The sequence below is a fragment of the Dermacentor andersoni genome, chromosome 6 (assembly GCF_023375885.2).
Source record: "Dermacentor andersoni chromosome 6, qqDerAnde1_hic_scaffold, whole genome shotgun sequence".
NCBI classification, from domain to species: Eukaryota; Metazoa; Arthropoda; class Arachnida; order Ixodida; family Ixodidae; genus Dermacentor; species Dermacentor andersoni.
Window position 1 is genome coordinate 127,677,334 of NC_092819.1, and position 26,831 is coordinate 127,704,164.

General features: G+C 44.6%; 1 long non-coding RNA gene across 1 annotated transcript in view; it reads right to left on the reverse strand.

Moving 5' to 3' along the window:
- Positions 1 to 607: 607 nt before the first annotated feature.
- LOC129382735 (uncharacterized) overlaps positions 608 to 26,831 on the reverse strand; it is a 484,451-nt gene continuing 458,227 nt past the window's right edge. Inside the window, exon 3 of the long non-coding RNA XR_011894991.1 lies at positions 608 to 1,112. This is a non-coding gene — a long non-coding RNA (uncharacterized lncRNA). The remainder of the gene's footprint in view (positions 1,113 to 26,831) is intronic.

Here is a 26,831-nt window from a genome sequence, read left to right on the forward strand (position 1 = left end):
CCACTTTTTAACCGCGTTTTTTCACATTTTGGTGCGGGTTATACGCGAATAAATACGGTATTACTGTTTGGATTTTATTAAACTGTAATAAAATTGTTTCTTGTATCTATTGAGGTATGGCAATTTGTCATGCAACCAAACTGAGGACCTGCACTTGTGCATACAAATAAACAGCTAATTTAAGAGTATACTGCTCATATTCTGCTAAACCAGTTTAACAAATCTTCTACTACAATGCTGGAAAAATGACAGAGCTGACTCGGATGCACAGAAAAAGTTCTGCACTGGCTGAAGGACTGCCCCGCACTGGAGTTCGTAATGTTGCGTTTATTGGAGTAGAACAGAAAGTGCACTTCTATTAAAAATGCGACAGTCAGTGCAGAAACATAAGGCAGACGAGCGGATGTGGCACATTTTTTTCAGGGCCCTCCATGCCTACTACTGCATTTCTAGTCTTCCTGTGCTCTGCGTATAAGCCCCTGTTCAGCCAAGGTTTTTTACTCCATGACAGTTGTTCTACTGGGTTCGTAGCAATATTGAAGAAAAAAATTTAATTGTTTTCAAGGACTTTTGAGGCCCCGACACAGTAACTTCAAGGACCTCGTGCAATGTGTGTAGTAGTTTGGACAGGCAATAACTTGTTCAAGAACACCGTTAACTTTAATGCAAACAAAAGAAAACAAAACAAATCGCATTTCAGTGATTTCAAGCATTTGAAAGACTGCTAATTTGCCTTTCACTGCCCACCACTAAACGCACACAAGGAAGCATTTCAAGAAAGCGCTCAAAGTTTTTCTGCAATAGCACAATTAACTACTTGGACCTGCAACATTTGCAGTTTTTGAATACTGTTTGGTTTGACAGTGTATGTGATGTCATCTGTTGCCTCAGCTTTTTTCACCATCAAATAAGCAATAGTCATTTCTAATTTCTTTTTATTGTGTCTGTCGCTCTCAATTCACTCTTCACGGCTTCTCTTCGAATGCCTCAACTGTTGAGCTTCCTGCTTCTGCTCCTCCAAGCACATTTGTCGCCGGTTCCATGTGCATAAAACTGGTATCTGCAGCTCCTTTGTAATTTCAACTTTAAGGATGTCGCTTTCCTTCTATTACCTCCAGAGACAATTTTCTGTGACATGCGAAAGAGTGTCACAGAAGGGAAAAAAAGCGCTTGGCAATGTCTGCTAAGTCTAGCCAAGTGTACAAGTTTAAGGACTTTCCAGTACTTCTAAAAATTCAAGGGTTTTCAATGCCTTGAAAATGGCATTTTAGAAATAAAAGATTTTCAAGGATCGCTACAAACCCTGGATTCTAGCACCTAAATAATTTTACAAGCTTATTTTGGCATGGAGTTAGGAAATTCATGCTTTCTAGCTAACGCTGCACTATCTCTGTACAGTGAAGCCACGAGAGCGCAACTATTTTGGAGTAAAGAAAAATACTGAAAGCTTTTAATACCACAGCGCAAACACAAGGACGAAAAAAAGCATCAACCACACCAGCGCTTCGTGGTGTGGCATGTTTTTGCGTCGTCCTTGTGTTGCGCTGTTTCTTCTAAAATGCTCAACCAAATAGCCGGCAAGTCCATCCTGTGCATATATAAATTGAACACACGCATGAGTGTAGGTGGTCTTCGAAGCTTTTAGAACGACCACTGCCACAGGATACGAGCAGTGCACGCGTAACAAGTGGACACATTAGTCATTTAAACATGCGTGCCAATGCATTTGACGCGGCTATCGGCATAAGCAGTCTCCAAATGTTGGAATGCATGCGCTTCAAAACGCTAACGATCCGCTGCTAACGCAGGACAACAGCTCACAGCGGACTGAACCAAACTCTAAACTAATGCACTTGAAAAGAACGCCTACATGGCAGCGTGAGGCACGTCAAAATGCCTGGTACTGGCGTCGCAGTTGCTCACCATGCAGTATACGCGCGAATTAAATTCACATACGTGGATGGTTGGCGCAATACTTTGTATCCGCGTATTTTGGAGAACATGTACTGGAGAAGCACTCGATCATGAGCTGAACGGCACATTTGTTATTTTCCTGCGGTGACGACAAGCCGTGAATAGTTCTCACGTTGTCGTCTACGTTGTCTTCCTTCGTTAGTCGTAGCAAGGAATGGAAATGATGCAAACGCACACGTATTCCAGTACACAACAGCACAGCACACTGCAGAGAAACCCCACCACCACAGCCGATTCATCAAATACGTTTGGTATATATATAAGCTCTAAAAGAACACGACTGGGCGTGGCGGCGCTGTGGTGTAATGGTTATGATGTGTGTTTTGAATTGTACAAATGCGAGTGTACGCGGGTTCGAATTCACATGATGTATAGAGCATTGTGATTCTTGATAAGTATGTGATTCCCTTGAAAATTGTATTCTAATTAGATTGTGTGACTCCTGATTGTGAAATTTGCGAAGATATTTGCAGATTAAGTGTTAAATCGCTTTTTTTTTTTCTCCTTAGTGGCGTTCGTGACGCATACGCATCGGCCGCTTCAGAGCAGTCACGCCTCACGGTAGGCAGCAAATAGCCAGGAAAAAATGACTTTAAAATCCTGCATAACTTTGCTCACGCCTATTCTGAAGGCCGCTTGGAATCGGGCCAGTGTCTCTGAAGAGCCGCCTAGGGAACAGTATATCAGCGTCCCTAATTTGATCTGATTTCCTGCCTGCATGCGTGATCAGGACTTGGCTAAGAGGGTATTGGGAAGAGTACTAGCACTGTTCTGAAGGAGTACAAGCACTCTGTTTGGGGGAGTAGAAGTACTCGGTCTGGCGGTGTACTATTAACCCTGCGGGGAGAGTATTAGCATTCTGCGGAAGAGTACTAGCACTCCCTGTGGGAAGAGTATTATCACTCTGCGGAAGAGTACTAGCAATCCCTTGCGGTGGAGTAACAAAACTCTGTCAGGAGGAGTTGACCTACTCTCTCTCAAAGAGGGTCGATCTACTCTCGATAAGAGAGTGAAATATGGGACAAGCAGCTACTCCCTCAAAGAGAGTGCCCGGCACTCCCTTAGTTTTTAGAGTGTAGGCTATACTGCTGCGGTACAAGGACGCTCATTAGGAAAGCTTTAGGTTCTATAATCCCAGTGATCACTATACCAAAGTATAGAACCACATTCATTTGAGCTTTTTCATTGACCTCGCCTCCTGTTTTTCTTTAAATGACAATATCTCATTGATGCCGAAGCTTTACGTCAGAGTATGCGATATTTGTTCCCTTGCGTTCTTTGTGAAGGCGTTAAAACACATTGTGCAGTAGAAATTTCAAAACACAAGATCCAAGCGCGCGGGTTCATTCAACAGTTTGAAATATGCAATAAACGTGGTACTGATAAGCAAGCGAAATTCCGTGCTACTCTTTCTTCTTGGTCGGCTGAGAATACCTGGAAAGTTATACCAATTCATGCTTTCAAGTCCTGTGTGCACTTTTTATCATTCTTGTGCCATTGAGCCGCCGCCATACATTTTGCAATAACTTGGCTGCCATTTCTTTTTTTTTAGGCAGCAGAACTTGATCAAATATCTGCCCAACGTTTTATTTGCTCCCGTTATCTCCTTAAGTCCGGGCAATGGGCTTTCTTTGTTTTTGATCAGTTTACTTCTTGTCATGAGACTATCTTTGGAGCCGTTCGGGCCCGTCATTGATCACGCTCTATTGCCAAAGCACTTGTCTTCCTAAACTACGTCTCTCAATTCCGCGTGGTTCGAAAGCGCGTTAGCGCGGATGTGTTCGGATGAAATTTAGATAAGGTTTTAAGACAGCAGAAAGTTGATTTCCGTTTAACGCGGCTGCTGTTTTGTAAACTCCGCCGGCATGTCGCCGAGAAAGCGCATTTGCTTATCGAAAGAAGTGCTCTGTTGCTTCTGATACCTTGTCTGCAAGCACTGTATTTACTCTGAAGGACAGCACCCACACTTTAGAGGGCAAAACTGGAAGAAAAAATGACGTTTCACTATGCGTCATGTGCATACCCAGTGCTTGGAAACATCCGCAGGCTGTCACTTTTTCGAAGTAGCCGTCTTGCCAGCGAAGAAATTGCCATGATCATCGGATCCCACACTCGGCACCAAGCCACAATTTTGGTCACCGGCTCGTCGACTCCAACGAAACGATGCTGAATAAGCTTAGGTTACGGGTGCGGCGCATGGCACGCCGTTGCGCGAAGTTCGCACCTAAGATGATTGTCCCAGCAGACCACATCGGCAATCTGGAGGGACATCGCGTGGACGAGCCGGTATGCCTGCCACATGCGTGAGGCAGAGTTTCGGCACGCGCTCGATAAACTGACAACTACCGCAGGAGCCTACCAAGTTCGTGTGTGCGTGCTCACTGAGCAGAATGGTGTATTCGCGTGTTGGCATGAAACCTCTGAGTAACCAAACTGATTTCACGCAGCACAGCCCATACAGGCAGTGTTGCTGTGTCAAGTCCGTGTGCGCGGTACCTGCACTTCACGACATCCCCTTGGCGTACATTGGTCTGCGCGTCTCATCATCATCATCACCAGCCTGGTTACGCCCATTGCAGGGCAAAGGCCTCTCCCATACGTGTCAAACTACCCAGGTCATGTATTAATTGTCGCCATGTCGTCCCTGCAAACTTCTTAATCGCATCCGCCCGCCTAACTTTCTGCCGACCCATGCTATATACGCTTCCCTTCCCATAGAATCCAGTCTGTAACCCTTAATGACCATAGGTTATCTTCCCTACTCATTACATGTCCTGCCCATGCCCATTTTTTTTTTTTTTGATTTCAACTAAGATATCATTAACTCGCGATTGTTCGCTCACCCATTCTGCTCTTTTCTTATACCTTAACGTTACACCCATCATTCTTCTTTCCATAGCTCGTTGCGTCGTCCTAAATTTAAGTAAAACCCTTTTCGTAAGCCTCCAGGTTTCTGCCCCGTACGTGAGTACTGGTAAGATACAGCTGTTATACACTTTTCTCTTGAGGGATAATGGCAACCTGCTGTTCATGATCTGAGAATGCCTGCCAAACGCACCCCAGCCCATTCTTATTACGATAATTTCAGTCTCATGATCCGGATCCGCCATTGTTTTTAGGCCCCTATACAGTCAGGTTCCATTGTTATAGCCAACCACGACGCCATTGATCATTATTTGCATCACTGACTCCATTAAAACATTGCTTGGCGCTCTTTCACCATGAGTGGCCCTTGCGCCATAACACCCCACATACCATCATCGGGATCCCCGGTCACTACCTGCCCTAAGTAGATGTATTCCCTTACCACTTCCAGTGCCTCGCTACCTATCGTAAATTGTTGTTCTCTTCCGAGATTGTTAAACATTACTTTAGTTTTCTGCAGATTACTTTTTTAGACCCACCCTTCTGCTTTGCCTCTCTAGGTCAGTGAGCATGCATTGCAATTGGTCCCCTGAGTTACTAAGCAAGGCAATATCATCAGCGAATTGCAAGTACTAAGGTACATTAACTCTTATTCCCAATTTTTCCCGACCCTGGTCTCTGAATACCTCCTGTAAACACGCGCTGAATAGCATCGGAGAGATCGTATCTCCCTGTCTGACGCCTTTCCTGTCCCTGTCTGTCTGCGCGACTAGTGAACGGGAAACGCACCCGGGACCTGAGCCATCAAGGCATTTCTGGGCAATATTATTTTAATGAAGTACAACAATGAACCAAATCTTGAAATAGTTTTCCATTGTTCTGGCACTCTAAAAAAACAAACAGAACTAACTTTTCTGTCCGAATTTATTGTCTAGGGCTGTCCGATCATTTGAATATTGCTTTAGCATTGTCGGTATCTGCAAAATTGGTGGGTCATAAAATCTGCTCATAGGGGGCTACAAGCAGTTGCGGCATATTATCAGTATGATTGCAGTTGGACGTCTTACTTGGTAACCATACGCCTTCATTCTTTATACCCAGCGCCTACTAAAATATCTGAACAAAGAATGTAAGTGCAGGCATTACACTAGTAAATACGGTATACATCTTCGCACATTTACAGAAGCTCTTTTTCTGGCTGCTGAGTTCCTGAATTCGTATATGTGTCGGATTACAGGAGACGAAGTGGCCTGTTTTTAAAGCGCCACTCGCCATGCTTACTTTGCCGCTTTCAAATTTTTGATAGCAAGAATTTTGGCTGGTGCAGTGAGGCAAGATTGTATGCTTTAATACCGTTTTTGCGTTTCACTGTAATATTCTCTTTCAGTTATTTCGACCCTAGCCTTCCCATGTGCATAATCTAGCGTGCAACATTTCGAAGCCATCTCTACATAGCGACAAGTGCACATACAAGGAGACAACGAAGCATGCTTTGAGGAGTCCTCCCTGAATCCTTTAAACTACAGTCCGGCAATCTCCTATTCAAAAAATATTTTGGGAAGGATACCCCATTTACGTATTTGGGTGATCAGTGCCTTAACTGTCTTCAGCACTGGCGACGCTTTGATGGTGCATTCTTCACCACTTACCAATAATAAGATATTTGTGCGTGGTTGCCATGATAACAGACACCACCTTTCAACCACATGGCTGGGATGCCTGGTACTCAATGTCCATGACCACTTGCCCATTATTACGCCACTAAATGAACATTACCTTCGTTCCTTCTAATAGTAGTCTCGGCAAACGAATCTGGTCATCTAAAAATGACTACCACAAACATGCCACAAATACCAAAACAAAAACTGTGAACACAGTGGCTCAAAAGCAAACTATAGCTGGACTGTTATAATAACTTTAGGAATGTGGGAATGACTGTCAGCTAGGGCTTTCTGCTCAGTAAAAATATGGTTTTGTTATTTGTGGCTCATCGTCATCACTGATTTTGCACGCCACAAGATTGGTGACCACGGACAGCGGACATGGCTGACGACAACTGCAACGCTCCCAGTAATCAATGCGGAACTACCATCACGGATGACAGCGATCGAAAAACCCTTGCATCACAGCGCGACGTGGCTGCTTTTTCGCTAAGGTTACCCAGTACTGGCCAGCGGACCCCCAACTCTGGATCGCTCAAGTAAACAGCCAGTTCGCCATCACGCGAGTCCCGTCACAGACTCGAAAATTCAACCATCTTGTATCCCCGCTGCCGCCCGAGATTGCCACCGAACTTCACCACCTGATCCTTCATCCACCGGCAACACACCCTTTCGACATCTTCACGAGCGAACTCACCAACGATCGTCAATGTTGGAACAGCGACGGCTACAGCAGTTTATCCAAACTGAAGAGCTCGGGGATCGCAAAGCTTTGCAGCTCCTGCGTCATTTTCAACAGTTACTTGGAGACAAGGCAACCACCTTCGACCAAGATTTGCATCAAGAATTGTTCCTACAACATTTGCCCACCTACGTTCACGCGGTTCTTGCAGCTGCAAGCAGTCCGCCCGTGTCACAGATAACCCACTTGCCGACTCCGTTATGGACGCATCAGGTCCCGCGGTTTGACTTGTGGGACGTTCAGATGCATCCACTATGCCACCGTTGCCCTCCCTGCAAGGCCTGCGTCATGAATTCCGCGAGGAGATAGGCAAACTGTCAGACAAGATCGTCGCTCTAGCTGCTCGACGCCCGTGCTCTTCATCGCGTGGCCGCTCTTCTCGCGCCGGCGCTAGTCGTTCTCATCACGTCAATCCGAATGCTGGTACTACCTTCCGTACCGGTGCGTGAAAGTGGACGGCACCCTGTAGTTTTCGGAAAAATTCCCCTCAGCACCACTAGAAACAGCGAGTGATGCGAGTGTTGAAGTCAGACGCTTATTCTTCGTGACTGACAAAACCACAGGGCTTAATTTTCTTGGGGATACCGGTGTGGAGGTCACTGTCATCCCATCCTCAGCTCTGATTCGCAGGCGCCGGCAAGTCCAAGCAAGCCTACAAACTACCAATAAGACCCCCATTGCCACCTATCAGGGTCAAGCACTGTCGCTCAACACCGGCCTCCCCCGAACATTCGGGTTGATTTTTCTAATTGCTGATGTTGCATGCCCTATCTTAGGCGCGAATTTCCTGCGCCACTATAATCGCTTGACATGCACTACAATCTCCTCGTCGATGCTACGACACCCCTTTCTGTGCTTGGTGTAGCCTCACGATTGCGACTTCCGGCGGTCAACAGCGCATTGCCGAAGTCATTTTACCCAAAACTGCTTGAGGAATTCCCATCCCTTCCTCGACCGGCCAACTTCCTTCTTCTCAACCATATCAACCAACTTCCTCTGACCATGCCATTACAACCGACCCACCTATCCACGCTCGAGCTCGTCATTTAGCACCTGGTCGCTGCAAGGTCGCACGCAGCGAATTTGAAGATATGATAGAACTCGGGATTGTGCGGCCTTCCTCAAACCCTTACGCAACTCAACTGCATGTGGTACCCAAAGTATGTCCCGGAGACTGACGGCCGTGCGGAGATTACCGTATGCTCAACAATGTTACTGTGCTGGACAGTTACCCGATTCCACACGTTGCAGATTTCTCTGCACTACTGCATGGGGCAACGATATTCTCCAAGGCCGACCTGGTGAAAACGTACCATCAAATTCCTGTGGAACCAGTGGATATTTCCAAGACGGCAATCATCACACCATCTGGACTCTTTGAGTGCGTGCGCATACCGTTCGGCCTTCACAATGCTTCGCAAACTTTTCGCCGATTGATAAACACAGTGGCAAGAGGACCACCTTTCTGTTTCGCGTACACCGACGATTTGCTTGTCCTTAGTCGCGACGCAGGACACCGCATCCAACATCTTGGCCAATTCTTTCAACGCCTCGCCGAATACGGCTGTATCATCAATATGGCGAAGTGCGAATTCAGCGCGCTCGAGTTAGGCTTCATCGGTCACCGTGTTGGCAAGGGTGGCATCCATCCCTTGCTACTAAATGTCCAGGTCATACAAGATTTTCTTCAGCCATCTTCCATCCGCACACTACGCGAGTTTCTTGTCCTCGTAAATTTCTACAACTTCTTCATTCCTGACTGCACCGCTTGTCGTCGGCCCCTAACGGACATGTTCCAGGGCAGCAAATCCAAAACAACTGAACTCACCTTGACCCCAGAAGCACTAGCACCTTTTGATACCATCAAGACCAAGCTGTCTCAGGCAACCCTTCCCGTCCATCCGAAACAAGGCACTCTACTTAGCCGCACGACAGATACGTGCGATGTTGCAGTGGGAGCAATGTTTCAGCGGTGCCTTCTTGGAAGCTCTCACCCTATGGAGACCCACTGCAACACATTCAGAAGAGAACTCCTCGAAAAACACATCGCTGCACGTTACTTTAGATACTTCCTGGAGGGTCGTTAGTTCCAGGTTAAGACAGACCACAAACCTCTGACGTTCGCCGTTTGGTTGAATTCTACCAAATTTTCACTAAGAAAACGCGCCATCTCACCTTCAGCGCGGAATTCGCGAGGTACATACGGCACGTGTACGGGCAGGTCAATCCCGCACCGGACGCGCTCTCGCACCGTGCCGTTTCCATCACGACAGACAGCAACCCGGTTAGCATTGACTTCTTCGCGCTTGCTGTGCAGCAACAAGATGACGCAGAGCTAATTGCGCTTCGGGGAAAACCTGGCGCCTTAGATCTGCAGGATGTCCACTTTCCACGTTGCGCCGTGCCTATGCTTTGTGATGTTTCCACCAGCGCCAAATCTCCAGTCGTTCCACTCAATTTACGGCGCACCGTTTTCGATTACCATCATAAACTATCCCACCCAGCAATCCGGGCCACGCAACATTTTATGGCGCATGGTTTTGTCTGACAGGGTACAAACAAGGACATACCTGCATGGGCGCGGGGTGGTGGTCTTGCACGCCAACAACTGAAACTTCACCGACACACATGGACACCTTTCGGCTCGTTCACTCCACCATCTGAACGATTCGACAAGGTGCACATTGACATTTTGGGACCATGGCCGCCATCAAACGGGAACACCTACCTCCTAACCTGCCTAGATCGCTTTACCCGATGGCCAGAAGACTTCCCTCTGCCCCACATCCGTACTGAAACCATTCTAAACGCGTTCGTCCCGGGCGGGCTTTCGCGATACAACGTAGAATCTACTATTACAATTGATAGAGGACTTCATTTGAATCGGCACTATTCTATAACCTGCTTATCCTCCTACGGACTTCTCACATACGCACCAAAGTATATCACCCCATCACCAATGGTCTTGTTGAACGTTTTCAGTGCTCCAACAAGACCTCGCTCAGAGCGCAGCCTGACACCGCTCACTGGTCCACATCACTACCATTCTTTATGCCGAGTCTTCGGGCTACACTCAAGCTGGATGTGCACTGTACGCCTGCCGAGATGATTTTTTGAGCACCACTACACCTTCCAGGGGAGTTCTTCCACTCTACCGTTTCATCGCCGTGCCGTCAACCTACCGACTACATGAACAGGCTGCGAGCTTCATTCCGAACACTTCGTGTTCATGAACCGCGCTGCCAGCGCCGTACCGCGTCGCATATTCCCAAGGAGCTGGCGACGTCTTCTTATGTTTTCGTCCGCCGTTACTCTGTTCGGAAACCCCGGCAACATCCTTGCGACGGTCCATACCATGTCATTCATTGTTCTGACAAGCATTTCGTTGTGAATATAAATGGCCGACAGGACAATATCTCTACCGATTGCCTCAACCCGGCCTTGGTGGAGGATCCACTACCTCAGTCATCGGATTAACCAATTAGGCCAGAGTCACGTGGTCTTCGCCCGTCAAGAAACAAGCTCCGACTCCCAATACTCCGACTCAAGCTTCTGAAAGTATCGTTCCGGCTACCTGCACGTCACTAGAGGGGTACTCTTGTAGCAGCAATGACGTCGAGATAGATGAGGAGAACGACAGCTGGCTAGGGACAGGTGATTGTCTATTGCCCAGGAAGCGAAGCGGGCGCGTGGCTCAGATTACGCGCAGCAGCGCGAGGGCCGAGAGATTGATCCACCGAGGAATGAGCGTCAGCTAGGGCCCTCTCCTGAGTAAAAATATTCTCATGTTTATTGTGGCTCATCGTCATCACTCATTTTGCAAGCCACACAGTGATGAAATAACAAGTTTAGTACAAGAATTTTCGAGAATAAAAGGACAGTTATGCATGCGAGACATTGCGCATTAGTACGAGTTTTAAACTGTGGGCTCTTTCCGTTTCATTTATTCCCGCTTTGTTCTTTTGGTACAGTCCTATAGCATGACCCAGTTTTTCCATTTCTTCTGATGATTCGCACTTTAAGACGATTCTTGATGGAGGCGTGAACGAAACACCTCGCCTTCAGCACATTTTCTTATCTTTCATCCTCACGCGAGAGCAACATTAGCCGTCGCAGGTATTTTGCTTGGATACCACTTCTATCTTTGCGCACAGCTAAGCAGGCGAACCCTCCGTGAATAAGCTAGCAATGGCTGCCGCACCTATGCAGGTAAAGATCCATATAATGAATGGGCTTATACGTAGCCCCCTCTCTGCTACTCATGCTGATGTAACGGTCCCCGGCTCCCTGTTATAGAGTATCACGTAGTGAAACCAGAAATGGTGCTTAAATAACTTCAATGCAAGAAGCCAGCCAGCCTTTCTGAGGCACGTTATCCCTGTTTACAAACTTTATACCACAATGCAAGAAATTATGATTTGAGGAGCATAAGTCCTTTGTTAAGGAGAATCTTCCTATGCATTTTTTCGGGGGTTGGTGCGTCTGCTCGCTGTGCTTTTTTCCGAGTAAAGCGGGCCTGCCGTTGCCATAGTACGTCGAAAAAATGGGCTGATCCCGGAGATGGCCCGATGAAAAGCGGGCCGATCACAAAGCCGGTGTGATCCGCAATCGCATGGATCGCGCAAGTAACGTGGTGGATGTTCTCACGTCTGGCTAATTGGCTGGGTATGCAATTGCTGGGCTGCCAAACACTTTGCAGAATATGAACACTTTCGCCACGTTTGATTATTCGATTCACAACACCTTCGGTTTGCATAAATTTTAGAATATGCGGTGCATTTGCCTACTTATTTTGATGTCTTTATTTGTCCTTCTGCAAAAAAAAATACTGACAATCATGGCGTTATACCACTCCCGATGTATTTTATTTTGCCCCTGAGCACGACGTTCCCAAATGAAAAAGGGAGGAGTAGTAGTCCTTGCTCTGTAGCAACACTTGAAATTTTCACTTATTGAAGCGAGATGAAGACACTGTAATATAGCAATCATTTGTTTTAAGTTAGTTCTGCATGGTCAATTAGGCATGGCGCCATGTAATGGTCCCTAATATGTGTACACAGCAAAAAAATATTCAATGTTATTTTGACGAGAGAAACGGAAGGTAAATTTCATAATATATAGTTTGCGAGATTACCGATGGAACAATTCGTTTCTGGCAGATCGTCATACATATATGTGCATTCTGAAGGTGCGAATGTTCTCTTTATGTCCTTTCGTTGGGTATATGGGGTGTGGAATCAGTAGGTGGAGGCTCTCTGCAGATCTTTAAATTATGTACCGTGGTTTTTCTATGTGTAACCATTTCTACTGTGCTTCTACGTGGTTAATGTGTAACCATTTCTACTGTACTGTGTGACAATATTTCGGAGTTTGTTTGGTGGTTTTGTTCTTATTTCCGGCGCGAGAAAGCCTATTGTGATCACGTGCAGACATTGCGCTTGAAAAGGGTGCTTATATTACCACGGGGTATGTGTGAAAGGATAATCGCATCTCTACCCACGCTTCTGCAGTTATTTAATCTAGTAAGAGTAATTAAAGGAGGCATGACGTCTTGAGAGAAATGAAGCGAGAAATCACCGCCCAAGCCCTACGTACATGTGGTTAACCAGCAAAGCTGAAGCGTGTGGTTTCGGTTTTTATCACTGGGTCAATCCCGGCAGTTCCTTAAACGACGGCTTGGTAGGCTGCCGAATCGTCAGTACGCAATTGCTGCCTGTGCTCGGCTACACGAGCCTGTTTATGCCCGGGCTGCAGCATCGGCATGGCGTAGACGAGCTCGTTCCCTGTTCTTCTCGCTGCGTGGCTCATCGAAAGCTGCTTGCCCCTCATGAGTACGTATGACGCGTGGCCTACCCATTTCTGAGCTGGAGAGAAACTTCTGGGCGCGCGCTCGGCGGCGACGGAGTGCAACGACGTCACTACTGGTGCAGACTTCATGAAGTAAGCCATAACTCCGCTTTCTGAAATAGGTTTGAGAAAAACGATGGGATCAGGACAGGAGTTGACTTATGTTAAGTATTTTGCATTATTATTTAGACCTCAACTAAAAGAAATAAAAAATAATAAATCTGCTAGTGCCCGACCAGATTATAGAACAGCTCCCTCTAAAATTTCTGCCACTGGCTCTGGCGAATTACTAAGCATCGAGTTAAGTGTCTTCCGAACGTTTTCGGAACGCCTATCAGATGACTGAAACAGAGCGAAGAGGTAGCGATCTTCAGTCAAGCGAAATTTCTGGGTTACAAAGGTTCTGTATTCTTTTGTATTCTTTGTATTGCTTAACATCTTAAGAATATGCTGATTGTAAAGGATTTTAATAGCCGATGTCATTTCCCTATATCCTTAAGTAATTCCCTTGTCATCCATTGCTCCCGACACATATTTGAACAATGAAAGGTCTTGAAAGGAAACGAAGCCGAATATGCTTCAGAAAAAAAAATTGATGAAGCTTTTGTAAGGAGCATGTGCGTCAGTTTTTCAGAGCACGGCGTTTCGATTAATTCTGTACAAGCGAACTCAAAATGAGTCTCAGGCATTGTGTTCATAAGTATATAAGAAAAGTTGCGTGTGTTTTTCGGGGTAGTTTAAATTGAGTTTTACAAGGACAAATATGAGCGGATATTAAGCGTGTAAAGTGGAGAACTGACCAACCTGAACACTACGATCGATGGCTCACGGAAAATAGGCGTGTTAGGTCTCTTTTGCAGCACATGCACGAAATAAACCCCTGTGCTCATATTCAATTTTATTACGACAGTATACTGCTTCGTAAACAAGGTCAAAGAAGTTCCATGTTCCCACGTATATGGCCAGTATACAGAAAACAGAAAAGGCGAAGTGCATAAAAAAATCTTGAGAATAACAGCTGACTTTTATTAGAAAAAGAAGTGTGATTCAGAGAAATTTCTTCTGAACCAGTTTCATTCTCCATGCACCACGTCTGCATGAGAGGTGTGCTGCCCAAACAATAAAACGGGAAAATTTTACCAATTCTCACTTTTCTAACCGCTACACAACATTAAGCTCATAGCCCAGCATTTTGCTCAACCTATTTAGGCTTCTTTGTGTTTTCTCTCCGCAGCGTAGGGTAGCAAACCGGATCTTCCCCTCTGGTTAACCTCCCTGCCTTTCCCCTTTCCTCTGTCTCTCTCTCTCTCTCTCTCTCAGTCTGCTGGCCTTGCTCATAGAATATTTATTTATTTATTTATTTATTTATTTATTTATTTATTTATTTATTATCTACGTAATTATGCACAAGATAGAGCCGGACGGCGACGAACATGGCAAAAGACGTAAATTTATTAATATAAGAAAAGTAAAAAAATTTTATCATAACTCATAAAAACTAGTCACGCACATAAAAGGACTCAGACGAGACTCTCCTAATATGAAGTTCTACTGCACGTGCATACATCTGCAAACAAGGTAAAAGGCAATATATTGCTCCAGATATGAGCCAATGTCGACGAGGTGGGGGGGGGGAGGGGTGCAGAGAAAAAGCCAGTTTATGCCAGAAAGTTTTTCTGGGTATGTGATGTTTGACTCACCCAAGTTTATAAAAGTGAAAACAGAAACAAAATGATCAACAAGAAAGAAGTTTATGCAAGCAAAAATATCCCCGAGCGCAAGATGCAGCAGTAGGCCGCACCCTAATACTGGGCTGGAAAGATATACTGTTATGGCGCTTGTGGCACGGGAAACGTGCGATGTGAGATGGGCTTTCGGCACCGCAATTTGTTTGCTGGTCGCATGAATTTGGTGAAGAAGCGCATTTCTGGCTGAGCAGCCCACCTCACTCCTTTTTTACTAAACGATTGTGCGTCTCGATCGTATCGCCCTTCACGCGCGCGGTACACGCGTTGAAAAGAAATATCAGGTAAGTGTATTCAAAATAAAAGCCGGCTGCAGGATCCCATTTGACCTTTTGTGTGTGTAACGATGCCTCCGACGAGACGCTTTTCCAGTCGTCTTGGAAGAGCCAGGTCAACTAAATAAAAATAGTGTTGATGAGCAGACGTCTCTTTATAGCAGGATTATGCGTCGGAACAGTCGCTTGCCATGTTGCATATTTTGCTTGATGGCTTATCAAGCGAGAATATGTTGTCGACATTTCACGTTTGTTCACATGTGACGAAATTTCGATAACCTGTGCGGATAGGCAAATTAGAATTTCTTTACACACAAAAAAAAAAATTCTGAGTAAACAAAGGGCACAGGCTTTCGCCCGTTTCTTCGACAGCACCGGGTTCCAATGCTAGACGCGTACGAAGCACGTGTTTCAGCTGATTTTCGAAATTCTAACTACGTCTTGTACGACTTGTGCAACCCATCGAGGCCTAGCGAGGCTAAGTTATGTGTGACGAAAGGCACTGCGTGTACATGTGCGCCGTATTTACTGTCTGCGGTCATGGAGTATGCGGTGTGCAGTGCGCGCTGTGGATCACTGAGTGTTGTATGTGTATACATGGAACGTACATGGTAATAACATCGACGGCACTACACTGTGCACTGCAAGAGGTGGTCTCTCTTTTAGTGGTTCGTGAAGACTTCAACGCTCATAACACACTTTGGGAAAGCGCTCCCACCAGTCGGAGGGGCATGCTTGTACAGGAATTTCTCTACACATACAAGCTTCATTGGCTTACTGGCGGTTCCGCAACTTATTCGTCTGGCCGCAGACGGGGCAGTTGCTGAGATCAGACGTTATGCTCCGCTGATACATGCGAGAATTTATAATGGCAAGCTGACTGCGAGACAAAAGACAGCGATCACTCTCCTTTTCCTAGTATTAATTTACGAGTTTGATTTTTGGAGGACGGAAAACACATCAAGCTGCTTTTACTAACCGGCCGCTCGTTCGTCAGTCTAGTAAAACCATTATTCTGGGCGTGACAACAATGAAAGGTTTCACTTACGCGTGGCTCAAACCGAATAAAACCGCAATCCAACTAAAGTGATACCGTTGCCTAAACCATACCCCGTTAGTAGGTGTACGAAAGGTCACGTCCCTAGGGAACTTTAGGATTTGGATATAACCGCGTGAAGAAAATTCTGATCCGATCTTCTGACATCGAAATAAATCGGCAATCCATGGTGCATACCTAGATATCTTTGTTCAGCGCCAGCTCAGCGGTAGCCTCAGCTCTTTTCGTTGTTAAATATACGCCCAAAGTTTCAGTTGCAGATCAGTATTGAGGCATGCTTGTAGGACCTGGAATTTCAAAATCAACCATATTGCTTCTATCGTCATCAGAAAATACTATTCGTTAAATAGGGTCATTCAGTATAACCACGAAAACCTTAAAAGAGAGTTTACGCCATTATAATTTGACCTGTCTTTGCGTTCCGGAAGCGAGAGATCACGTCCTGGGGCGTGTCTTACAACTTAATCAATGCTAGTGAACGAATGGACCAATTTAGTTAGAGTGGTGGCCTTTTAGCAATTGTGAATAACATGTGAATAACGTGTTTCAAAACGACTGCAAAAGCGCCTTGTCGGAAGCATCGCTACGTACACAAAAGGTCAAATCGGATACTGCAGCCCGCTTTTATTTCGTATACACTTACCTGATATTTCTTTTCAACGCGTGTACCGCGCCCGTGAAGGGTGACGCGATGGAGACGCACAATCGTTTAGTAAAAAAAGAGTGAGGTGGGCTGCTCAGCCAGAAAAGCGCTTCTTCACCAAATTCATGCGACCTGCACACAAAATGCGGTGCCGAAAGCCCATCTCGCATCGCACTTTTCCCGTGCCACAAGCGCCATAACAGTATATCTTTCCAGCCTAGTATTAGGGTGCGGCCTACTGCTGCATCTCGCGCTCGGGGATAGTTTTGCTTGCATAAACTTGTTGGAAGATTACCACCATGGAAGATTACCACCACTACGTAAAGTCACCTGTGTGATTCCCTCCTCTTTACGCTGTCCGTGTCCAGTGGCGCCGTTACAACCGTGTTGCAATGTACAACTTCAATATTTAAAGAAAATCATAAACTTGATCTTTACCGACGCGAACAAGTAGAGTACAGCGCTGGCCCTCAAACGCTGCCAACATTTTCCTTCAATAATGTGTTGGTTGTGAAACACGGTGCTATACACCAGTGCACTGCAGCACATGCGTATGTAATACGCACTCGGTAGTCAAAGGAGACCGAAACTAAGCACCGTGAGCTCTGTATTCTATGGGTGACAGTGTCACTTGCTTTCTTAGTGAACCGGGGTTCTAGGGAAGCCGATACGTCTAACGTTATTGAAACTGGTCTAGGGGCCTCTAACGAAAACGGAAATTTTATGAAATTGGCAATTTCTTTTTTTTTTGGAGATATAACTTTGAAGAGGATGCGCATGAGCAGGAGGAAAATGAGGTATGGAAGTAAACGAGGACCGGCGAATATTTTTGATTGTGGCTATCTGCACTCACATGATTTCATCGATAGCTCCACATTGTCTAAAGGGAACAATAATATCACGAGCCTTCTGCGTTATAACAGTAGAGGACCTAGTGTTATAGAATACCTACTAATACAGGACCTAGTAATAGAGGACCTAGTGATAGAGGACCTATTAATTGAGGACCTACTAGTTAGGTGACTGCTGGCTTAATTGATTGCACTTGTGCTCGAGTGCATTTAGTGTAAACTTCAAAAGTGTACTGTAATGAAAGGTAAAAAGAAATTATAGGGGGTAACTATAGTTTAGATTCTCTAAAAAATGAACTCGGTTGGCTTGCTTGGTAAAGCCGTAGGACGATTAGGCACACGCCGTAGGGGGGACTTCAGATCGATCTTTACCAATTGGGGTAACTTAAAGCCCACCTAATGAGCCAAGCATGAGTAATTTTGGATGCAATGCCCATTGAAAGGCCATCGCCGTGGCAGGGATAGTAGTAGCGAGGTCGTGCTCAGCAGCGTAACCCGATAGCCACTGAGCTTCCACCTTGGAATATATATAAGGTGATCAGTTTTGAGTTTTATGGAATTATTTTTAAAAAAGCCTGTTGCAGATAGCATAATTCTAGTCATTGAGCTGAGTTATTTTGAGAGGCGGACATTACTTTCACAAGAAATCGAAACACATAATAAACTGATGAACAAAAATCCACTAATTATCATTTGCATTAATTCCTTTACGGCACATATTGCAATTTAGGAATTGTAGCCGGTTAGCGTGGAAGGCGTATCCACTTCGAATGGATTTACTGGATGACGCCAGTTTTGAGATATGCGCCATCAAACTTGCCGTAAATATGCGCTGTTGTTCCATTTACTTTTTTTAACAAAACGCTCTTTCATGCATTGAAGGCCACGGCGGCCGCGTTTCGATGGGGGCTAAATGCGAAAACACCCGTGTACTTAGATTTAGGTGCACGGTAAAGAACCCCAGGTGGTCGAAATTTCCGAAGTCCTCCCCTACGGCGTGCCTCGTGATCAGAAAGTGGTTTTGGCACGTAAAACCCAATAGAAAAAAAATGAATTGAAGCACAAAACTAACTGGAACGCCCATGTTGTTCGTTCCATAATTTGGGAAATAATATCAATAATAATATGCAAGCTCACTGGCTACAACTCGTAAATTGCAATATGTGCCGGAAATTAATAAAAATTAAGAATTTAGTTATAGATTTCTGTCATTTAGCTGAATATGTGTTTTCATTTCTCGTGCTAATAATGTCCGCCTCATCGTATAACCCAGCTCAAGGACAAGAATTAATCTCCTGCAATAGGCGATTTTTAAAAATTCCATAAAACTTAAGAGCGGTCCCCTTCTAGGCTGGAGAAACTTCAATTTACACTTTTGTAAAAATTGTCTCGCCGGAAGACAAGGCAGGATACGATAAGAAACGCAGTAATTCAGTTGAATTGCTAGTACCTTCCTGCGATCCGCATGCAATCCCATCTTGTGCAGCCGGGCTTCGGATGCTAGCAGAAAAAGTCAAGTGGCAGAATAGACGAAGTTTATTGTTCCCAAGTGCTTTTGGTGATTGTCTGGCCGCCTTTGCCAATAATAGATCCTGCATCATGGCAGGCTGGAATTTTATTATAGAAAAAAATTAAAGGGCAATATCTATTTTGTGAATACGGGCCAAGGTGCTTCAGGCAATTGAACGAGCTTGGCTTACGGAGAAAAACATCGCATAATGAAAGTTCCTCTCAGCAAGCCAATAGACCTGAAAAAGAAAGCATTTTTGAAAACGCAAAGGTGACTTTAGCTCCTTGCGTGCGGATAAACGACGGAGTCGGTGCTCCCTAGTATTTTCATAAGGAGCGGGCCCCTTATTATGTTTAACACACTAGATAGACTGTTGCATAATGTAAAATTGAGGACATACACATAAAAAGCGCTCGATCGTGTCACTTTAGCCGCAGGTTCCGCGGACAGCACAATTGCCCTTTTAAACGAGGATGGGGCAGGTATTACTTATTTCTTCTGTGAAATTCATCCTGTAGCGGAAGCTTGCTTGCATCGCGTCAATGCAGCCCTGATCGACCACTTGAACTCTGTGTGTGTCAGTTATTTTAGTTATGCATTTAAACATTAAATAGGCCGCACCGCTACACTAGTAAGATGATGATAGCTACCATCTTCTGAACGCTCCACAGGCATCGCGTAGTTTGTTGATGACATACATCCACACCCCGGCGCCTATATAGATGCTAGTTGTAGTGCAAGAAACGGGAGAACAAAATAGGTGTCGTCCTCTCACGTCCGTGTCATTTTTTGTTGCGCAATATCATTTGAGTAATGGATTACCAACTTGCCCGGAATGCAGCTCTCATTAGGCAACAGAGACACCCTTCTGTCTAGTTTTGTGTAGTGTGTCTAGTTCTGTACTCGAAAAGTGCAGTCTGTCAAATCAACTAGCTCAATTGCAGATGTGGCACATATACTATTTGTTGGTGTTATTTGAAATGATAGTTTCGCAGGAAAAAGGGAAATACTTCGGTTCCACCAAAAAAGAGCCTTTTATTCATGCACACCCAACTTTCTGCGCAAAGTCTTGGCAAGCTATAATACATACGTACGCGTAGAAAAAAAAATATCAGAAATGTGTTTTAGGGCTTTCTTCGTGAACTTCTCTTCTATGTGGTATTGGCGCCTTTGGAACTCGTTCTGGGGCTTCTTTGGTTGGGGCGGTGCGGTTAGTTGGGCCTTGCTTTATATAAGTATATCGCATGAGCGAGGTCGCTGCTGACGACGGGTTCCAGGGCCCCTTTGTTCATGTGAGTCTTGCACGCTAACTAGACCTAGTCACGTATATTTCGCGCGCAAATTGAGCTCTTCGATCGTTCTTTCTTCAGGTGCATGCATAATACGTCGTTATGCTCAACCTTCTGTGTGTTATAGGGAGAATACCGACATCAGTAGGTCCCCCCTTCATTCACAGCAGGCACTTCGTTTTTGCAGCAGATAAAGCGCTGCTTGCATTATGCAGCCGCGCGCGTAAAGAACCGCCTTGTCATCCAAGTGAGTCCTTCTGCACTTCAACTGCGCCGAGCGCGTTCGCCTCTGCTGAAAAATGCTCGACCATCAGTAATCGGGCATTGACTGAGTGGTAAGCGCGAGCGGTGCTGCTATCGGCGTACGCCTTCGTTTCAGCGACTCGAATCCTGAACCCTAAGAAAGAGCACAACCACGGGCATTTCTTATGTGTGCTGCAGATTTTCTCGACAATGACGTCCACGGGTTTTAGAGTGCAAACAACGAGAGTACGAGACCTCGCTTGCGATAAAAAACAACTTCGAATTAAAAAAAAAGGCCTAGGAAGTTATAAAATATGACTGTGCATGCGCACGAAGGTGTGTATGCCGAAAGGCTCAAAGCGATTTGGAGAAAGCGCGCGCCTTGCCGGATTCCTCTAGGGAATAAGTAAGCAACGCCGTCTCCCTTCCCCTGTAGGGCACGCATAACTCAGGGCGCTGTGAGAGTAAACAGCACCCTGTCGTTTTTGAAGAAATATGGGCACACAGGCGGGACTTAATGCCGTGCGAGTATTGGCTACGAAATCCTTTCTTCTTTGTACAAGACGAAGATCAGTCAGTGGCGTGAATGATCGGGTTAGTTGGAGGCAGGGAAGTCTCTGAAGGACCTGCGAAATATGCTTCGCAATAATTAAAATTTCTCACTCACAAAGTTAGCTGAATCGCTCAAAACTTATCCCATGACGCTCGTTAACACAGAGCTTTAATTAGCGATTCAAGTTCAACGTGTTTTAAGATATTCTCCCATTTGCGAGTGGTTATTATTATACATTTATGACCTGGGTTCACTATTAAACTACATATTTGATAAAAGCTCAAAGGGACAGCGGAATACTGGCGGGTTCAATGGGTCCTTTGCATAATTCTGCCATATTTTGCTGCTATAGACTGCATGCTGAGTTTTGATATATATATGTGCCTAGCTCAGCGAGTTTTCTTCTTTTTTTTGCTGACCAGGATTACCACCCGGCTGCCCAGGCGAGTACTTTATATCCTTAACAGCAGCCTCAATAACGATAACATTGCGTGTCTGAAAAGGGGATGTCGGGGGAGCGAATGGGGGAGAGATTGAGTCATGGACCTCCCATGCCAACAGCCCGATACTCTACCCATTAGAAAACAGAAGGATTCTTGTCTCTATACATGGGCGATCGCAAGTACGAAAAGAAATGAAAAAATGTGCGTTTCGAACGCGCATTACTTAAAATTAAAGATAGCCTACGTTTCAGAACGGCGATGAAATCTGGAGGCTACTTACACGCAGCATGCACACTTCTTGGATGCTCCCGGAAACAGGACAGTAGATAGCGGGGCTTTCGGCATGTCTGAACTACCACCAGCTTCAGCAGAGACTATTTGGAACACGACGAGTTTAATAGTATCGTTATCGCCGTCAGCGGCAAACACTTTCGACAAACTGGTACTGCTTTTTACTGTTGCAAGGCTTATCGTCGGCGCTCGCATGATTGTGGCTTTTGGAAGGAAAGGCTGTACCCGCCAGCAAGGTTACGGACATGTGCAGTTGAGGACCCATTCAGGGCACCCGCTTGACCGGCCTCGCGTACTCTGCAAGCTACTTCCACCCCGTCACGGGCGTCAGGCCATGCTTGCGCCACTTGCTGTCTCCTCCGACGCTTAAAAAGCCTCTTCCCTCTACGGACGCATGCAGTGAGCGGCAAACACTCTCAAGATACTGATACTGCCTTTTCAGATTTATTTTTCAGATTTATTGGTTCCAAAAAAAAGAAGCAATTACATGACAAATATACAGACGAGGGTCCCAAAGTGAAAGAACTGTAGTGGAACCCTCGGTTAATAATACCAACATTGATGGTGATATAAATAGTCAGCAAATTAGCGTATTATAAACAACATCTACAGATTGAATACATCATTAGACATGTCATTTACAATCAAACACGAAAAAGCACGTTATACAAGAAAGTCGGAGGAAAGCATGGATGAAATACAAGAAATGACATCTGATAGAAAAGTCGAAGGTACACCGCCAGATCGTAGTTAAGTTATCGCAGGAAATGATGCTTAAGGTGATTTTTAAAAATTGCAAGAGAAGTACAGGATTTTATGGTTTTAATGGTAATTCATGCCAAAGAGAAATTGCAGCGAAGGAAGATGTTTTTTTGCCGTAATTCGTATGAACCATGGGTAACAAGAAATTGTTGTTAGCCGCAAATCTGGTCATATTTTTATTCTGCAAAAGGTCAGTTGCAATGAACGGAAACGTAAGGTTATTATGAAGCAACTTGTGGAGTAAGACGAGTGTGTTAAACTGGAACAAATTATTAATAGGCAAGATATTATACGCGCGAAGTAACAAAGAGGCAGTGGATTGCATGGAGCTAGAAGTGATAATGCGTATTGACTGATTTTGGATATGTTGAATTGATGATAAGGGACAAGCGCACGTGTTGCCCCATGAAACAATGCCGTAATTAATGTGACTATGAATCAATGCATAATACAACGCTAGATGAGCCTCACGAGAAAAAAAAGGGCGAGCTTTGATTAATGCACGTATACCAAACGCAGTCTTGTGCTTGAGATGTTGGAAGTGAGAGCGAAATGTAAGGTTAGGGTCAAGATGTATGCCAAGAAAAGTGACATCGGTGCTAACGGGAATTGAATGAATTCCAAGCTTTACTTCAGGAATAGAAGTTAAGGCCCTTTGAGCAATTTTGAATAACATAAATTTAGTTTTTAAAATATTAAGAACTAAGTAATTGTTGCTACACGATTTTATAATGTTATTTAATGCAATATTTAACTTAGAAGTAAGAGTAGTAACAGATTTGTCAGATGAAGATAGGGTTGTGTCATCTGCGTATGAAATGCAATGAACGTAGTTGGTGGAGTTAAGAGAATCGGGAAGATCATTAATGTATAAAAGGAAAAGCAAAGGGCCCAGAACTGATCCCCGTGGTACACCTTGGTTAATACATTTTGTTACTGAGAAAGTATTTGCTGCATGTACTGTGTATGGCCGGTCAAGTAAATAGTTTTTAAGAATGTTAGCGCAGGACCGGTTATACCATAAGAGTCAAGTTTATTAAACAGGACTTGATGGTTAACCGTGTCATAAGCTTTACTGAAGTCTAAAAATACAGATCCGACTAAGTTTCCCGAATCAATACATTTTTTTATGTAGTCAGTTAGAGATAGAACAGCTAGATTGGTGGAACTTCCTGGGCGGAAACCAAATTGATTGTTCTTTAGCAATTTAAACTTTGTTAAGTAGTTATTAAGACGTTTAACAAATAATTTCTCAATGAGTTTACTAAGGCAGGAAAGAATTGCAATTGGTCGGTAATTATTAACTGTGTGTTTGTCGCCTTTTTAAAAACAGGAATAACCTTGGCATTTCTTAAATATGAAGGGAATGCACCTTCTTTGAACATAAGGTTGATAATATTACAGAGCGTGTCGCAAACTAAATGCGCAACCAGTTTTAAATGCCTGACACAATTATTGTCTAAGCCAGGCCCTGTATTTTTAAGGTTAGCAATCGTGGAGCACACTTCATTTGGTGTAGCTGGTAACAAGAAGAATGATTGTGACGTACGGCTCACAGTATTATGCAACTGCGCATGTGTGTTGTTATTAGTGTAAACAGAAGAAAAGTAGTCCGAAAAAGCATTAGCAATTTTGTTGGGCTCAGAAAGAGTGAGACCATTGTAATTTATTTTGGTTATAGAGGCATCAACAGACGATTTGTTAAGAAAAGAGTTCAATAACTGCCATTGCTTGTTGGGGTTATCCTTATTCTGATCAAATTTATTTTCGTAGTACTTTTTTTTCGCCTGTGTAAGTAAAACATTCAGTAATTTACAGAACCGACTATAGCGCCTAGCTAGTCTAGTATTAAAGGGCTGACGTTTAGTTTTCTTGTACATGTTTTCCTTCTTTCTTAAACTTCCTAGAAGACCGTCCGTCATCCATGGGTTGCGCGGATATTTATACTTTTTCCCACATTTCACAGTGCGTGTGTTAGTCGAAACGGCCAATAAAAATAAAGTGCAAAATTTGTTTAGTGCTTCTTTGGGATCAGACATAGAATTAATTGGCGACCAATCAGTTTCACTGATGGCTTCAATAAAGGTATGTGCACTAAATGCGGAAGTAAAGTAGCTATTATCGTTCTCATGTATTTCATTGTTAAATGTAAGAAAAACAGGAAAATTATCGGTTATGTCAGTATTAATAACCCCGGAGCAAGGCGATGGTGATATGTTAGATAACACGTGATCAATAAGCGTACTGCTCCCACGAGAGGCAAACCTAGTTGGACAGTCAATGAGTGATTCAAAACCGAATCCAGCAAAACAATCTGTGTAAGTTGTGTGCGAGGTAGCTTCAGTGTCAAGTAAGTTATTATTAATATCACCTACAATCACCACATACTTATTTTCAAAAGCTAGCTTGGACAATACTGCATCAAAAGAAAGCAAGAAGTCGTTAAGGGAAGATGACGGTGAGCGATAAATCCAACCAAGGATCAAGGTCTTATTGTTATTAAAGAATGACCGGTCGACTTCTATCCACACTGACTCACAATGATGCACATGAACTGCCAGATCAAATCTGCGAGCGTAGGTGACAGCTTGTGAAACAAAAATGGCGGCGCCACCATGACTGTTAGTTGGACGATGACAATACTCGGGTTGATAAGATGGAAAACCGCTCATGTTGTTGTCGGAATCAGAAAGCCAAGTCTCCGATAGGCAGATAAATGTGAAGACATGGTGAAGTGAGGCAATGAAGTTATTAATTCCATCTATGTTTTTACGAAGGCCACGAGCATTGAAGTGAATGAGTGATCGTTTAATTGCGGTAAGACAAGATATTACGTCAACGGGGTAGCGCAAGGCCATAGAAAAAAGGGAAAAAATAAAAAAAAATATATTTACAGTGAATCACGTGAAGATTCGAAGGTCGGACTCAGCAAAAATGCGATAGACCCTGCTATCGTCAGTTTTGCGGGCTTTTATCGGGCAGTTTTCTGTCCATACGTATTTCCACTTATTTTTTTTTTTGAGTGCCAGCGCCTTCGAGAACATCTTGTTATCAATGGTCAAGTGGTCATTTACATAGACAGGCGTGCTAGTGCCACCTGTGAAACCAATGTGGTCAGTGCGAAGCCTAGCTCTTCTTGCCTTCCTGATGAACTCGTTTTTCTTATCGCGTGAGCAGAAGCGAGCAATGATGGTCTTCTCATTTGACTTAGAGGCAACACGGTGAGCCGTGTCGATATCAGCGGGTAAGAGAGGGTACTCGATAGCATCGCCAATTCGCTTCAGAATGACTCCGCAGTCTTCACCCTGCGATGTAGAGATTCCCCTAATTTCCACATTATTCATTCTCGAATATTGCTCTAAATCAGCCGCTTTTCTTTCGAGTGCTTCGTTACGCGCCAAGAGCGCCTTGTTTGAGGTTACGAGTTCTTCCTGTTTTAGTTTGATCGTGTCTAGTTCCTTGTTCATGAACTGAACACTTTCACAGAGGGAAGCGTGCTCGCCTAGTCCTAGATTCTGTAGCTTGATGTTAATTCGTGACACTAAATCATCGATCAGTGTATCCAACTTCTCGTTCAGCACTGCTTCAAGAGATGCAATTTTTTTTGCCAGTTCCGCTGTGGTAGGCATAGTGAAGTATATGCACTACGAATAGTGAAACAAGAAGTTTGGGCAGCAGTTGCGGTAGAATTAGTTTTTAGATAGTGTACAGAAGTAATAAACCAACCTGTTGGCAAGAAGAATTTTCTGAGAAGGAGGACATGCCGCCGCAACTGCTGCCGCCAAATTGAATCAGTGCCGTTGTGTGCGTCCTTATATGGTCATCGTTGTAGTCACGTGCAGTCCGCGCAGACGCAGCAGGCAGTACAGGGCTAGGACGCTTGAAAGCACTCGCAGCGAGTGCAAGCGCACGTGGAAATGAAACCACGGTGGCCACAGACGACGCAGGAACCAAGGACGAGCAGAAACACAGGCCACTGATCAACCTGTTGGCAAGAAGAATTTTCTTAGAAGGAGGACATGCCGCCGCAACTGCTGCCGCCAGATTGAATCAGTGCCGTTGTGTGCGCCCTTATATGGA